This window comes from Pungitius pungitius, chromosome 15 (genome assembly GCF_949316345.1).
Source record: "Pungitius pungitius chromosome 15, fPunPun2.1, whole genome shotgun sequence".
NCBI classification, from domain to species: Eukaryota; Metazoa; Chordata; class Actinopteri; order Perciformes; family Gasterosteidae; genus Pungitius; species Pungitius pungitius.
The window spans coordinates 12,449,567-12,464,353 of NC_084914.1; the positions used below are offsets into that span (position 1 = coordinate 12,449,567).

General features: G+C 45.0%; 1 protein-coding gene across 4 annotated transcripts in view; it reads left to right on the forward strand.

Moving 5' to 3' along the window:
* pbx1a (pre-B-cell leukemia homeobox 1a) overlaps positions 1–14,787 on the forward strand; it is a 42,275-nt gene that overhangs the window by 16,890 nt on the left and 10,598 nt on the right. The window lies entirely within an intron of this gene.

The following is a 14,787-nucleotide window of genomic DNA, read 5'->3' on the forward strand; positions in this document are numbered from 1 at the left end:
CTTCACACGGCACAGACAAGCCTGCATGTGCGCTGAGAGCTGTCGCTGTCAGTTGAAGCTGTAACGTGTATCGATTGGAATCGATCCCCTTCGACTGCATCCAAAAGACCTCTCAGGTGCGAAGAGGCAGCGTCTAGAAGAGGCTCTTTTTTTTTTTTTTTTTTTGGTGCTTCTCTCTTTCTTTTTTTTTCCTCTTGAATTTAATGCCAGCAGCTGAAGAGTGGTATTTATTTTCCTCAGACTCCGCTCCGCTATCCCGGAGTTGGCAGAGTGATTTTGTAGAATAGAAACATTATAGACTGTTAGTGTCAAAGTGTTAAATGTGATGTATAGAGCTGGGGGTTTCAGGGTGGGGTGGCGGGGGGTGGAGGAGGAGGAGGAGGCAGTCAGGAGGTGAGCACTGCCTGCCATAACTGGAGCAAGGTGCTCATGGGAGAGAGGAGCCATCCACCATGTGAGGGATGGCAGGGTAATGTGGGGGGGGGGGGGGCGTAATGGCTTTTCTCAGTCCTCCGAAACAGAGGGGAGATCATTAGGGGCCGTCCGTTTACCCGACTCTGCGCCAGTGACTCCTGTCAGGGTCGGGGACGCGGAGGCACTCGTTGTGTTCGTCTGTCTGTTGTCTTTGGCGCCGGCAGCGCTGCGCCAAGGAGGCCCGAGTGTTTGATTATTATTTTGGGCCCTTCTTTACCAGGATGGATGGACACTGACACCTTGGCTCACAGCTGTGAGCCGGGGTATTTCTTTACCAAATGCTCCTCCGGCCGTGAAATCTAGCTTAAGGAACGAGGCGAGACCCGATGACGAAAAGAAAGAAAACACATTTGATCGTGTCATATGGTCATTATACAAAGAACGCAAAAGAAATGTATCTTGAGTCATTACTACTTAGGTTTGGTTTGACTTTGATTAATTAAAAAGATCACAGTCGTAGTCACGAATGTTGTGTTACAAGCAGCAACGTATATTTATAGTTCAAAACTCAAGTCCTCATCAAAAGAGAAAATGACTTCAGACAATCTGAGACGCCTTCAGGTCTCAAACTGAACGTCTACGGCAAAATGAAGACGCCTCCTTTTATTTTCTCGGAGGTTATTGTTGGCTTTGGTCTGTGGTTTGTTTGGTTTACAAATCGTTACAGCGGTTGACATTTATGTCTTACTGCAGCAGATGCGATAAAACACATTATATCTGCACGTTTTCATCAAAAAGCCGAATTCAAATCATCTTACATAGAGGAGCTCTTTCAAGCCTCACATCGCTGTATGGTTAAATGTTTGCAACTCTTTATTTGTTTTGCTCCGTGCAGCGTGATTGTCTGAGCTTTAATCATAGGGGAAGACAGTGGTGGATTGCTTTTTGCAGCCCAGGTTAGAAATAAAGGTGTACTTTGTGCACCAGCGAGGAGTCCCTCAAAAGCGGTTAACAGCAGCACTTCAGGCTGTCGGTCGATTTTCGCCCTGGTGAGCCTCCAGCCCGGCGTGACATAGAAGATTGGACGTCATTAAGGTATAAAAGACCTATGGTGGGTGTATGAAATGGCCTTTGCTTGCTTGTTTTTTTGTGCATCTCCTCCACGGGGGGCTCGCAGCTCACAACCAGACCTGCATATTCATCTCAACCGTGTCATTTACCGGCTCTCTTCTGGTTTTCCAGATGGTTTTTTTATTTTTTGTACATGCCCTTCTTTTATCGTTGAAGGTTGGCGAGGATGTCACATCACTAACAAGGAGATTGTCCTTGTGTCGCTGTCAAAACTCATTCACGCCGCGTGAAAAAAAGCCACGTAGAAATATGATCGCGGGCGCTAGAAACGGACCAATTACTCCCCATTGACAACCTTCAAAGCCCACTTTTATTGGCAGATCCAGTCAAATAAACCTTTATTGCCCGAGCGGAAAGGGACGCAGTCATTTTTGCATAGCTTTTCCAAGCCCAGCGTTTATATGATCCCCGTTATTACACCTCTGTGACATTTAAATTTTATTGAACAAGACTTTAAAATCTGTAGGCAGTATATAAAAATGGAAGAATTTATTTATTTCAGTTGGGGGGAGAGTCCCCCAACAGTTAACACCCGAGTGAAACCGATTGTTCAGTTGGATCAAATTATTTGGAAAAGAATTTCAGTTAATATTGTAAAACTTTTAATCACAGTTTAAAAACATTGGGTTAAGTTTTGCAGAATGACATCTCAGGATTTTGTCCATCATAAAGTCTTAAAACCTAAGTTGACATCTTCAACTGGTCAAATAAATAGTCCAAATCTTTGCAAAATGCACATTTGTTGTTTAAAATCACATTAGACAAACAAGAGCAGCACGCTTCCATCAGGGATTGGTGCATTTCTCATGAAACGCTACCTCAGCGATTAATGGATTACCATGATACTCGCTCATTGTTTATCTGTCAATCAACTGGCAGATTAATCCATCCAGGTCGAATCTACACTATCTGAAATGTGAATGCCATAGAAGGCCGCTACAGTTCAGCTTTCAGCCTTATATGACGCTACGTGCGAGCTTCCTCCATTCAGCGTCTCTCCGAGACAAGCAGACAGGGGCCAACTCAAGCAGAAAAGGAAAAGGCACCAGGAGAAAGGTCCTGCCCCCCCTCCCCCCTCCCCTCTGTGTAATTAAAAGGGGGTGTCTGTCAGGGGCTGCTGTTGCTTTGTGCTGCCCCATATGTTTGTGCGCTGATACAGGGGGGGATTATTCTCTTTGGGGGCCTGATAACAGCCTGTTTATAACCTTGGCACCGGCTGAGGCCTAATCTGGCAGCAGCACATCGCTCCCCACCTCCATCCGAAAATTTTCACTGATAAACCATATTGGCCATTTGGTGCTCCAACTGGGGAAAATGGTCATGACCCAAACAGACTGGAGTGTTTGACATATATCTCACGTTTGCATGTTTGGTTGGGCTCAGCCAACGATGTCATGTCTTGTCCAACGGTCCAACTGGCGGTGAGGTACAGTATCGGGATCATTCAGATCGGGAATGTTAATAGGAGTCCAATGAGTCCAGCTTGCGTCTGTGTTCCTTTTGTTGCAAACTCCATATTCATTTTTTTCTAATCTACAAGCTGATTAGTTTGGTCTTCTGTTCTCGCAGTATGTTGCCACCATACCGTCTTTCACTCGACTGAGTCGGCCACCATGTACATTCTGCTTTGTGTTGTTCTTACGTTTTTGAAATTGTTTCTTTTAAACGCCCAAATCATGCCTTTCTCTGACTAATTGCTACATGATTGATTTTATGAAGTGATTTGAAAGGGCTGCCCGGAACGGAGGACTTCTGGGCAGCCCTTTCAATTCAATATGCAGGGCCAGTGCATATTGCATATTGTATTCTTAGACACTTTCATATATTTCTGCTAAAACTTGTTTTTGCCTTTACTAGAGGTACTAGAAGTACTAGAGGTACTTGTACTTTACTTGCAGTTTAATCCTATTTCATACTTTAACTCTGCATAATTTCAGAGGGAAATCCAGTCAATTTCTTTATCAATTTTAAGCTTTAAATATGACATACAAAATCTTCAATTTTACTTTCAAATACGTATTTCTGCTTTGTTATATTCTTCTTTCTTTTAAATGAAGGACCCAAGTGCGTCCTCCATCCCTCGAGGTGACTGAATATGGATAACAGTGTATTTCCTGTATCTTGAATCTGAATCTCCGCTTTTTGCACACATCCCCGAACCACCTAATTCTCTCGCATTAAACATCCACGCTAATCGGAGGGCTCCAACCTTGCACGCTGAACAGGAGTCACCCTTGGTGATGCACTGTTCCCTGGCGAGGACCCTTAACCGGCACACCGGGAGGAGAGGGGGGTGCACAGGGTGGTGGGCAAAGAGAACTGTCAAACTGTCACATTTCTCCCTCCTCTTCCCCCTGATAAATTAAAGTTACACAGTGTGCGTGTTGTAGCAGCGGAAGGCTGTGCAGAGAGCCTGGCTCCTCGGGTCTCAGGAGATGGGCTGGCAACTAGGTCAGACTGATAATGTAATACGCTGACTGGATCCTCAGCCCTCTGCATCCAGTGAGAAAAGCATGACGGGAAAGAAAACACAAGTGAAAACGTAGGAGGAAAATAAGAACTTTCATTTGTTGTTGCACTTACTTAGCATCACCATCGCTACCTAATCAAGTCTGTGAAGTGGATGAGTCCTCGTTGCCTCTTGTGAGGAAATGTGCTCTTAACACATCCGTCTGGGGTTTGCGTTTGTGTGCGCGCACACCTGTGAAAAAGTGCAGCTCGTGACAATTTATTCCTCCCAGGTAAATCGCATTTACACGGATTCTCTTTTTTTGACGCGTTATCTCTGCACCCCACACTCCACGGAGAAACAGTATCACACGAGTCCGCCGGGAGACAGTGACAAGAACAAGTTCCCGCATCAGCAAGGTGCATTTTCATTCCCATGCAGCATTCCAGAGAGGCTCTGTGGGCCCACTGTGACAACCCTTCCTCTCTGCAGGTGTGGAAATGAAACAGGGCCTATAAATAGCCCAAGCAGCTGGGGGGGGGTTAGAGGTCCAGCTGGGGATATAGGTGTGTATGGAGGCTGACCCACAGAATATGACTGCTGTCAGGGGGGCCGAGAGGAAGCAGAGGCTGTGCAACGGCAGCGTTAATGTCATATGAAGTTGAGTGAATTCACGGTTTATGTGATAAAATATGAATAAACCCGCTAGGTTTGCTTTAATCGATTGATGGCATTATTTGTTAGTTTGTTAGTTCTATTTTGTGCAAAATAGTTACAGCACTTCCCACAATCATTTGTTTGTACAAATAATCATATTGTTCACAGTATTGAGTTTGTTTCAATTCATCTGACGGGTTAAAATTGAACAAAACTCACTACGCAATTGCGCAAAGAATTTGAATGAGCGATATGCTTTCATGTGACGAAATGTACATGAAGCCAAACAAAATGACAAATAAGAAACTTTGACAATACGTATCTTTAAAACTGTCCCATCTTTCAACATGAAATGTGAAAACATTTTCTGTAGTTCTCAAGACAATTTATTTTAATTGTTAAACATAATATAATCTTTGCTGAAAAAGGTTTGAAAGCATGTGAAGAAGTGATGTGGATGAGATCTGAAAATCAAAAATAGAGTATTTTAGGAACATCATCATTGTTTTCGAGCAGCTGGGCTGCATTCCCTATGTTTCTATCAGCAGCGGTTTGGTGAAGTGGTTAAAATGATCCGAGTGGAGTCCTGATAGATCGTTTGGCGCTGTTTCCATGGTTACAGCTGTCTCGACTGTTGAATTTTCGGCTTCGCACTGCAACTCTCTCTGTAACTGTCCTTCGTCCTTCTCTTATTCTTTTCTCCTCTGTTTATCTGCAGAGGTAGAATCCCTGAGTAAAAATATCCAACATGTTTATTTAAAGCATTGTGCAATGATTCATAAAATATAGGTTATTGTGACACTAATGTTAATCTAGAGCAGTACAGACTATTCTACACTAGCTGATTTAATTTGTTGCGGTTTGATCTTGTGTGAGGTTTTACATTTCATTGACTTATTTGTATGATCGCAGAGTATTTATTGATCTCACAGGAGGACAAATGCATCCTTGCCTTTGCATTATGCCCTGCACTATATTGACAGAGCTGACCACAGAATCAGTGCAAGTGCTTCATGTCTTCTGATTGGTGGAGACCACAAGCACACCTAAACAAAATGTCTACTATTTGCAAAAAGGATTTATCAATTTATGTTATTAAAGACACACTGGAAGACAGCCGGGCTTCAGTGTCATTCTCCCTGAGTTTGTCCAAAGAATTGATGTGATAACCACGTATGTACTGATTTTTTTTTTTTTTGTAGGGAACTTTTTAACCCACCTTTGTCTGAATGGGTCAACGTGTGCTTTTGTGAAGTAAAAGGGTTTGGTTTAAGACAATGTATTAACTTCCTGTAAAAGAAGCAGGAAAGAAGTGGGTCAAACATTGGTGTGTCATGTGATCACGTCTCTCTTATTTGAATGGGTTATTAGAGTTTCTGGCATGTGCTAATAATGCCACAGGGCTGTCTGCATAGTCTAGTAGCAGGCAGCGTTACAGATAGCAGTGTTGTCGCAATTTCTTAAAATCAAACCTCCGCTTTTAGGGCAGAAAATGGCGCTCTGGTACCCGACGCACGGCTCGATATGCTTTTCATGTAAATGACGTCTAGCACTTGCACGCTTGTGCTTGCATTAATGCATTAATTCCTCAGTACTTTTTTTTAGCTGCAGGCAAAACGACACATTCTCGTCAAAAACACACTCCCCCGCTTACACTCCCACTCCACTAAGACCCCCCCCCACACACACACACACACACACACACACACACACATGATTGACAGCAGGAGCGCCCACTGACCCAGTATTCTGCTACAGTGGGACGATCCCACAGGCCTGTGATTAATGACTAGGCTTTATCCGCTAGTGGTGTGGCAGGCCACTTAGACTGCCTGGACCACTACCTCGGCTGTAAGCACACTCACTCACTCCCTATCTCTGCCTATAGGCACCGCATTGTCATAGTCATTGCTAAGGCTCTAAACTATGGCTGTCAATAGATTTTAAAAAAAATAAAAAATAAAAATGAATCCCACATTTTGAAATTTGTTAATCGCGATTGACAGTGTTGTATAATTATTAACACATTTGCTGCAGCTTCCCATAGCAAATATTAGTCCAACATTATTTGCACCATATCGGCATTGTGACTGTTTCACTTTCAAACTGACATGGACAAACAATTACCTTCATTTGTCTCTTGAGTGCCCGACTTGGTTTGATGGTAAAATCATTTCCACCAGTTTTAATACACTTCTCTGGTATATCAGGCAGGTTGTAAAGAAACCGAGAAACATCTCGGTATGTTGGAGCGGCTCTCGCTAATGAAGACCGTTCCCTAACGTTGTTTTCCTCTTCTGACAAGCGACTGAGCATCGCCGGTATTTTGAGCAACAGGCAGCGGCCAAACGGGAAACCTCAAAGGGGTTTTCGTAGCGTTGACAGAACCCAAACGAACTGCTCACGCACCAAAACAAAGCCAGTTCCACTTCTGCTGCCTTGATGGGAGGCTCTCTGATAAATGCAGAGAGAGACTATATTTCCTGCTGGAACAAAGCCCTCGTGTTGCAGTATGAGCGGCTCTCACATCTGATGTTTGGATGGCACCGACCCCCACCCCCCGCCCCCCCCCCCCCCTCCACCAGACCCTACGCCTGCCTCTGAACTCCTGAAGTTCATTCCACGAATCACAGATGAACTAATTGCAGTATTTCAACCATATGAAAACAAAGTGCTTGATCATCACTTAACAATCAAAATGCCCAGTATTTGCTGAAATGTGAGCATTTGGTGCTTTAAAAAATATTTTTCAAGAAACATTGCCAAAAAGTAGTCTCACCAACAAGTCGATTTGATACTTTTATGTGTCAAATTCAATTACAAACTGTGCCTTTTCAAATATTTTATGAACAAAAAAATAAATTGACAGAATAATCTCGAGATTGATCGATAATGTAAATAATGTCAGCGGCAGCCCTGGACTTCACAGGGAATTGAATAATCAAACATTGTGTGATCAATAAATGGAAAAAAAAGATTCCAGCTGCATCTTCAGTTTCTCAGTCATTCTGCACACTGTGTGCTGATATATTTAGCTTTTCCATGGGATTACAAAAGTGGCCTCTGTGGTTTTGTTGGATGTGATGTTAACTTGTGGAAGGCTTCAGGGTTTCTGCTGTGTGACAGCCATGAGGGAAGCTAAACAGTGCGCCAGTGATCCAAACCCTACAACCTTTGAGTTGGTCCCGTAAACATAGGCGGTAGAGCCAAATGCATTACAGGACGGGAATATCACAGCTGACCTTACATGTCAATTCATTTTCATCATCCGGGCGGATATGTACTCCCTGCTGTAACACTGATTTGACCTGAGATGCACAGATACTGTATACAGGTAGGGACAGTTTGGATTCGCGTCTAAATATAGAAAAGACAATCGGATGATATCTATTTGCAGAAGACGTATTGGCGTACGGCTAACAGCATTATCGTGGCACTCAGTGACCACTTGTGCTTTATGGGGAGGAGCATTGTCATCATGGGAGACATTGCTCCCACTGGAGATAAAATGCATCATGGTATAATCTAAGTAAGCACTCAGAATCCTTTTCAAGAGTAGAGTATAGTTGAACCACACGACCCATTTTGAAATGATGTGCTGTTTTTGAATTTCCCTGTTTAAGCAGCGTGGCGTATAAATATTAAGGTTAACCTAAAGTCAATCTCCAATGGATCTGTAGTTTTATTTCCATCCATTTAGGCAACTTGCATGATGCTCTTTCTCCAAATATAGAAATATTCTCTCCAGAAGAAGGCTGCCGTCCTTATTACAGCGGGCTCATCAGAATTCCAATAATTAACCCCACCAACCTCCTATCCGCAGAATGCGGGTGGATAAAAATGAACTAAGCTAGCGTAAATAACCATTTGCCGTGAAAGGGGTAATTGGGCGAGCGGATGAGGGAGCACTGCAACATTTCCGAAGAATCCACTTTAGTGAAGCCATCGCATGCCAGGAGCCCATCCGGTACGGGACAATAATAACGAAGGAGCAGCGTTTCTCCTCTCTGCGTTGTCTCATGTACACCGCAGGTGTCATTCCGCTCTTCCGGGGGAAGCAAAGTACAAGACGACGGAGCGACGTTGTGTAAAATGCATGTTGTCGAGTGAAGCCGAGCACAGCGAAGCAGAACCCCCAGCGCTATTGTCGACGAAGGGCCATATGGTGGGTGTCCTCGCGTGGGTAGCTTAAGGGAGAGGAAGCAATTTAGTTCAGAAATGAACCCCCTCCCTCAGCCGTCCGCGTTCATCAGACCCCGCGCCCATCAGCCACCTCTGCGATCACGCGGCGCATCCCGGGCCCCCCCGGCAGGGACGGAGACCCGCGCGTCGCAGGTGGACCTAAACAACTCCGTCACCTCGTCTCCGCCTCCCCTGCTTTGTCAAAAAGCACCAAGCCCCCCCACCAAAACACTCGTCTGGCCCTGCTCCGTGCCTCCAGATGTGGCTTAATTTACTGCGACTCTGCTAATTGCTGTAATTAAGGATTAATTACTGTTAATTACCTTCGCATAAACTCATCACCAGTCAAAGAGCGGAGCCTTATGAAATGTGCCACACACAGGAACACACACCACGGGGACTTGAGGAGGTTTGTGTTACTGGACCTCTTGTTTCATGTCTTGTCCATGGTGCGTGGTGAGGGCTTGTAGGGCAACAGCCAGGGCAGGACGTTGACTGTCATGGACCATCTCCTCCTGGCTCCCAGCGCTTCACACGTCACCTCCTCACCAACCGTTGCCCGGGACACCATCACTATGCCGGCTGGCATTTGATCAGAGGCATTTATTTGCTGATTCATTTGATGAGAATTTGATACATTGAGGGAATGTATTAACATGCTATGTAGAAATATGTGAAATGTTCATTAAATAGCATGAAAAATAATTACACTTATATTTACCAGAGGCCGGCTGATTTTAAAAGGTCGATATAATAATCATAGTTTGAAGCGGACCATTCATTTAGCTTCAGGTTTTCCCTTCTTTTGGGTGTCATGGAACATTTTTAATACAAACCAATAATGTTTGACAATGGGACATAATAAAGTAAGTTATTGTAAGACTCACATGATGTCTTCCTGTCTCATGTGGTGGACAAAGAGCTGATAGTGCTGCGATATACATACTGAGAGAAAAATGAGCAGTTTCCTGTATTATATTTTCATTGCCAGAATATTGAAATGAACAGTTATGGTTTATGTTTTGTTATTTCTTCCATTCACTGCGTTCAGACGGACGTTGGCTACTCTTTAAGCACTCGTCATATTTGCCCCCATCGATAGTGGACTCTGTCACTCGAACGAAAGCACCTGTCTCAAATGGCAACATCCCATCCCATCAACAACTCAAGGTACCCTTATTGCCTAAACCAATGTGACATTATAACAAAAGTTGGCGTGACCAAGTTATTGTTTTTTCCTTCTCTCTACATAGACGTCTTTGCCTCTTAAGCTTAGCTCGTGACTTCTCCTCCAAGTTTCAGCCCTTGGGGCTTCTAGTGCAACCTTGCAGCTGTTAACATCGCATCAGTTTGATTCAATCAAGTATTAAGCTATACATCTAGATGTATAGCTTAATACTATATATATATATATATATATATATATACACACATTTGAAAACACCATAAGAAAGCCTGACAGCTACGGGCATAATGTATTGCCTATTTTGCATAATGAATTATTTTAATGAAGGCCTTTAAATGGGGGTGCTCTCTCCGTTGGTGGCGGGGCGGTGCTCTGAATGTTCTCCTCCTCTGGCGCTTGCTGCCTCATTATCGGGCCAGACCCTCGGGCCTCAAACTGGCCTGCTTAAGCCTCAGATGATGAAGATAATTACCGTTATTAGGAGTAGCTGCAGGGGGAACTTGTTCTGAAAAACACCAAGCCGAGTTCTTGCCTCACTTCCGATGGCCAGTGGAGAAAGCCAGAGAGAGAGAGAGAAAAAAAAAAGAAAAAAGAGGGGATGAGGGGAGCGGCCACCAAATCCGCCTAATGTGACGCCTGTCAGCCCGTCTCCCACCAGCTGTCACCTCCAAAATGTGCTGGGGTTCATTTTTTTAATTGACACCTCGCTTTCCCATTCCATTTCTATTTTTCGCCTTTCATTTTCCCTCCATCACTCTCTCACCTCCTTGCCTGTACCGTCCTCGTCTCCTCATCTCGACCCTTTTCCCCTAGTATTTCCGTGGTGCTTTTCCTTCTCCTTGGCGTCCCCCTTCCCCCCCAACCCAGTGTCAGATACAGCACCCGAGCTCAGCCCCCTTTCTGCACACGATACTTAAGATGGCTGATAAAACATTGAGCTGTTTTAGAGGTGCTTTATGACTATGCCCTTGTGTACTGAGGTTGCACGGCTTCCCATTCTGTGGTGATGGAGAGAACATTTTGGGCCTGAGAAAGTTTGAGATTTTCATCTTACAGTACAGAACATTTTCAGACGGGAAATAACGCGATGTTAACATTATGGCACCGTTTTTATTGGATATTTGGACTTGAGCTCTGATCAGTAACTTCATCAAGAGCTTTACTTTAGATTTACTACAAACAACCACATACACAGTACTTATGTTACATACTAACGTACTTTAGTACTAGGCCAGGGTTTAAATCTCACTGACATTTTTGTACCCTGTGTCCATTCCACAAGAAGTCTAACCATTTTTAGAATCGTTTGGTCGGACACTGACTTGACACACGGTCTGTGTGCGAGTACCATTCTAAGTCGTGTAAAGCCCTTGAGGCTCCAGCAGCGGGATCATGTGAGAAGTCTGACAAATTGACCTAATGCTTTGCTCTATTCTAAATATTGTGTTGTGAACATAGTCTGAACGTGTAAATGTTCTTTTGGGTTACTGTAGCTGAGGCGTATGCATGGGGTTATGGGAAACTTTCTAAAGCCCCGAATGTTCTCTCTGACACCAGATGATGGCAAAGTGTGAAGAGAGCGCCTGAACGTTACACTCTTGTAATGTTCATGACGGTTAGAAGACATGATCAAAATTGATGCAGCAGAACCTGTACCTTTTATACCTCGCCGTGACTTGTCAAGAACCGGCACCCTAAATTACCCGCGAGCTGCTGGCCTCAAACAGAGATGAGCAGAGAGCTAAAAGAGCGTCACTATTTGGGGTTTTATTTCCAGTATTGTAGTCTTTGGCCCCTGCCCACTGTGACTCAAGTGACATCAATTGGTTTCACGGCAGCGAGGTATGATTCGTAATTTCATACTGATTGCCTATTCTTTATTAAATCCCAGATTCGGTCTTGCAGAAATGGCCACGTATACAGATTAGGCGTAATGTAACACAATATTCATTTAGTGCTCCCAGTAATGATAATAGCATTGCTCGGCTCTGTGGTTTGGCCCTGGTGTGTGGGTCAGTATGAAACACGCTGCCTCCAATGAAGATGGCTTGCATCACATGCAGATGAGTGCAGGATGCTGAACTCCTTCCTGCAGAGGGGAGGGGAGGGTTTGTACTGGTGATACGTGTCATGTCTGCTGTAAATCACGCTGCTTTTTTTTTCAGGTTGCTAGGTTGTTGTTGTTTTGTCTCAGAATGCTGTGTGGCAGGGATGAATGGTGGTGATGTTATATTATCATGTGGCTGTCGCTTTCACTCCTGCTGACTGGTCTGTGACAGGCCCACACACACACACACACACACACCCACACAGGGTTGTGTCAGGAGCAGGCCTGATTTATTAACTGCTGAAACCCTGGATGGCGTGCGCCCACACAATCAATACAGAGCACAGCCACTGCCTGCCCCTCTCTGGGGTCATGTGATGTGGACAAGCACTAGGCAGGGAAGGACACACACACACGCACACAAACACACACACACAGGCGTATATATGCACACAAACGTGCGTATACACTAAACTGCGGAGTGTATTGCATTACTGTATTGATGGGAAATGGATCCAGTCCAGCGCTGGCTGCTCGCTGCCAGTCAGAGGCGAGATGGGGAAACTTTCACCGTAGCTGTCGGGGACATCGCTGTTGCCTTGTTTGACCGTGAATCTTCCTAATTGTGACAGAATACCTCGACATCATTAATTAAGCATGTTTTCATTTAAAAGCACTCACAGGGCACCAGGCTGGGTGCTTAGGGTTGTCTGCCAATGTGCAAACGCTGTGTGTGTGTATGTGTGTGTGTGCTCACAGTCATGCTCAAAGTGTATGTTTGTGTGCGTGTGTGAGCACCTTGATTCCCCCTGTATGTGTGGGTGGCTTAATCGCCGTTTATTTACACTCCTGTTGTCTGCAAACAGCAGGCAGTGTGGCGATGGGTATGAGCCTACCCTTAAGGAAGTAAAACGGCAGAAATTAATTTAGTCAATAAACAAAACAAAGGCTTATTCTTAGAATTCCATTCATTATTCAGGAAAGGGCTCGGGGATTTGTTATGATGCGCATTTATTTTTTATGCCCTGCCTTTTTGGGTTTAGTGCCCCACATCTCAGGGAAGGAATTATACAAGAGCGTGCACAAAGGATAGGAGGAAGGAGGGAGGCAGGGAGGGAGGTAGGAAGCGACAGAGAGGGGGAATTGTGTCCTCTCATTGTTCAATTAAGTCTGTCGGTAATGATCAAGATGAGACGATACCCATCTTCCTTTATAGATAGCAATCTGTTACTGTCCGTGGAATAAGGGAATCTCAGAGCAGTATGGAGCCGGTTCCTTTGTTGTTACAGTAATCGACCAGGAGGTGTGTATAAAAGGGTTTTGGTGTTTTCATAAAGTGTTCTGAATATGTGATGTATTGTAATAGAGGGTCCTCCTCTCTGTCAGTGATTACGTTAATGTATGGTCCACGCTTTCAGGGTTCGCAAAGAGCACTCTGGCTGGCATCAAGGTCTAATCGATTTCATTGCTATTACTGAACAGAAATAAATAAAGCTGATGGCTTTGGTCGGGGTAATTATGCCACAGCACAGTGAATTGTTTGATTTTCCTTATTAATTGTATTTATTTAATCCATTTCATGCTTTTAGTTGTGCACTCTGAGACTTGGAGGGAATGAATAAATCACTCTTAGGCTCATTTTATTCCCCCCTGGTTGGGATGCGCCACTATTTCGTCAGAATGCAATTGGCGAGTGTTATAATTTCCCGCTGGTGTGATTTACCTGAAGAATACCCCACACACTCATCTAGCAGCGCATGTGCACACGCTCCCGCGCGCACATGCGTCTGCTCCCCATCTGAACTCCTGACCTTTTCCAGCCGTCTGATAGCCATTGACATTTGCCTCCTGAGCTGAGCTTGCTCACGTGTTGGAGCTGATGGGAATGGATGATGTTATTGCCCGAGGAGGGGAAAAAGGAGGGAAGGAAAAAGGAGGTGGGGAGGGGGGGGGGGTTGCAAAGAGGAAGACCAGGGTAGACAAGCTCCTTGTGCGTCCCCGGGAATCCATCTGGGCCCCCCCGCTCGCCAGAAAGGTCACCGGGTCGCTCCACCTTACATCCTCGTTACAAAATAGCCGTCGCTGTGACTGTGGACCACAATGCGTCTGTGCTGCTCCGTCGCACAACCTGTCATTTGCACCTCACCTTCTGCAGCCACCGCGAGACATGCAGGGGGGGGGGGGGGGTGGTATGACATGGTCTGAATGCTGCATGGATGAATGTGCGTTTGTGAAAGATGTCGCGCCTGCGTGAGCTTTTGTCTTTGTCCTTGAAGACAGTGGCTGGAATGGAGGGCTGCACCTGGTCGGCGGTTTTCAGCACCTCTGAGGAAACCAGGACAGGCATTTGCTTTACCAAGGGAGCCTTCTGGTGGCAGAAAGAGGCAGGGCACTGCAGCGCATCTTTAAATCCAAATTCACGCAGATACACCTACATGTTCGGTGTGGGGTTGAAGCGAATAGTTTTTGAGCCTTGGTCACATGTATTCCTCAGAACATTTGGGTGGGTGGACATGTGCAGTCCCGCATCCGATGCTGCGTACATTTGGTGAAGGTTGTTGTGTGCATGTCCGCCTCGGCGGTACAGTCGTGGCTGTGTTTGCATTTCACTCTGCAGCCCATGGAAGCAGAGGCTGGGTTAAGAGCTGAGTGGGTGTGTGAGTGTGTGCAGGTTCAAAAGCCCCAAACTAGTGTGTAAACGGTCAGTTTGAAAAGCATCCT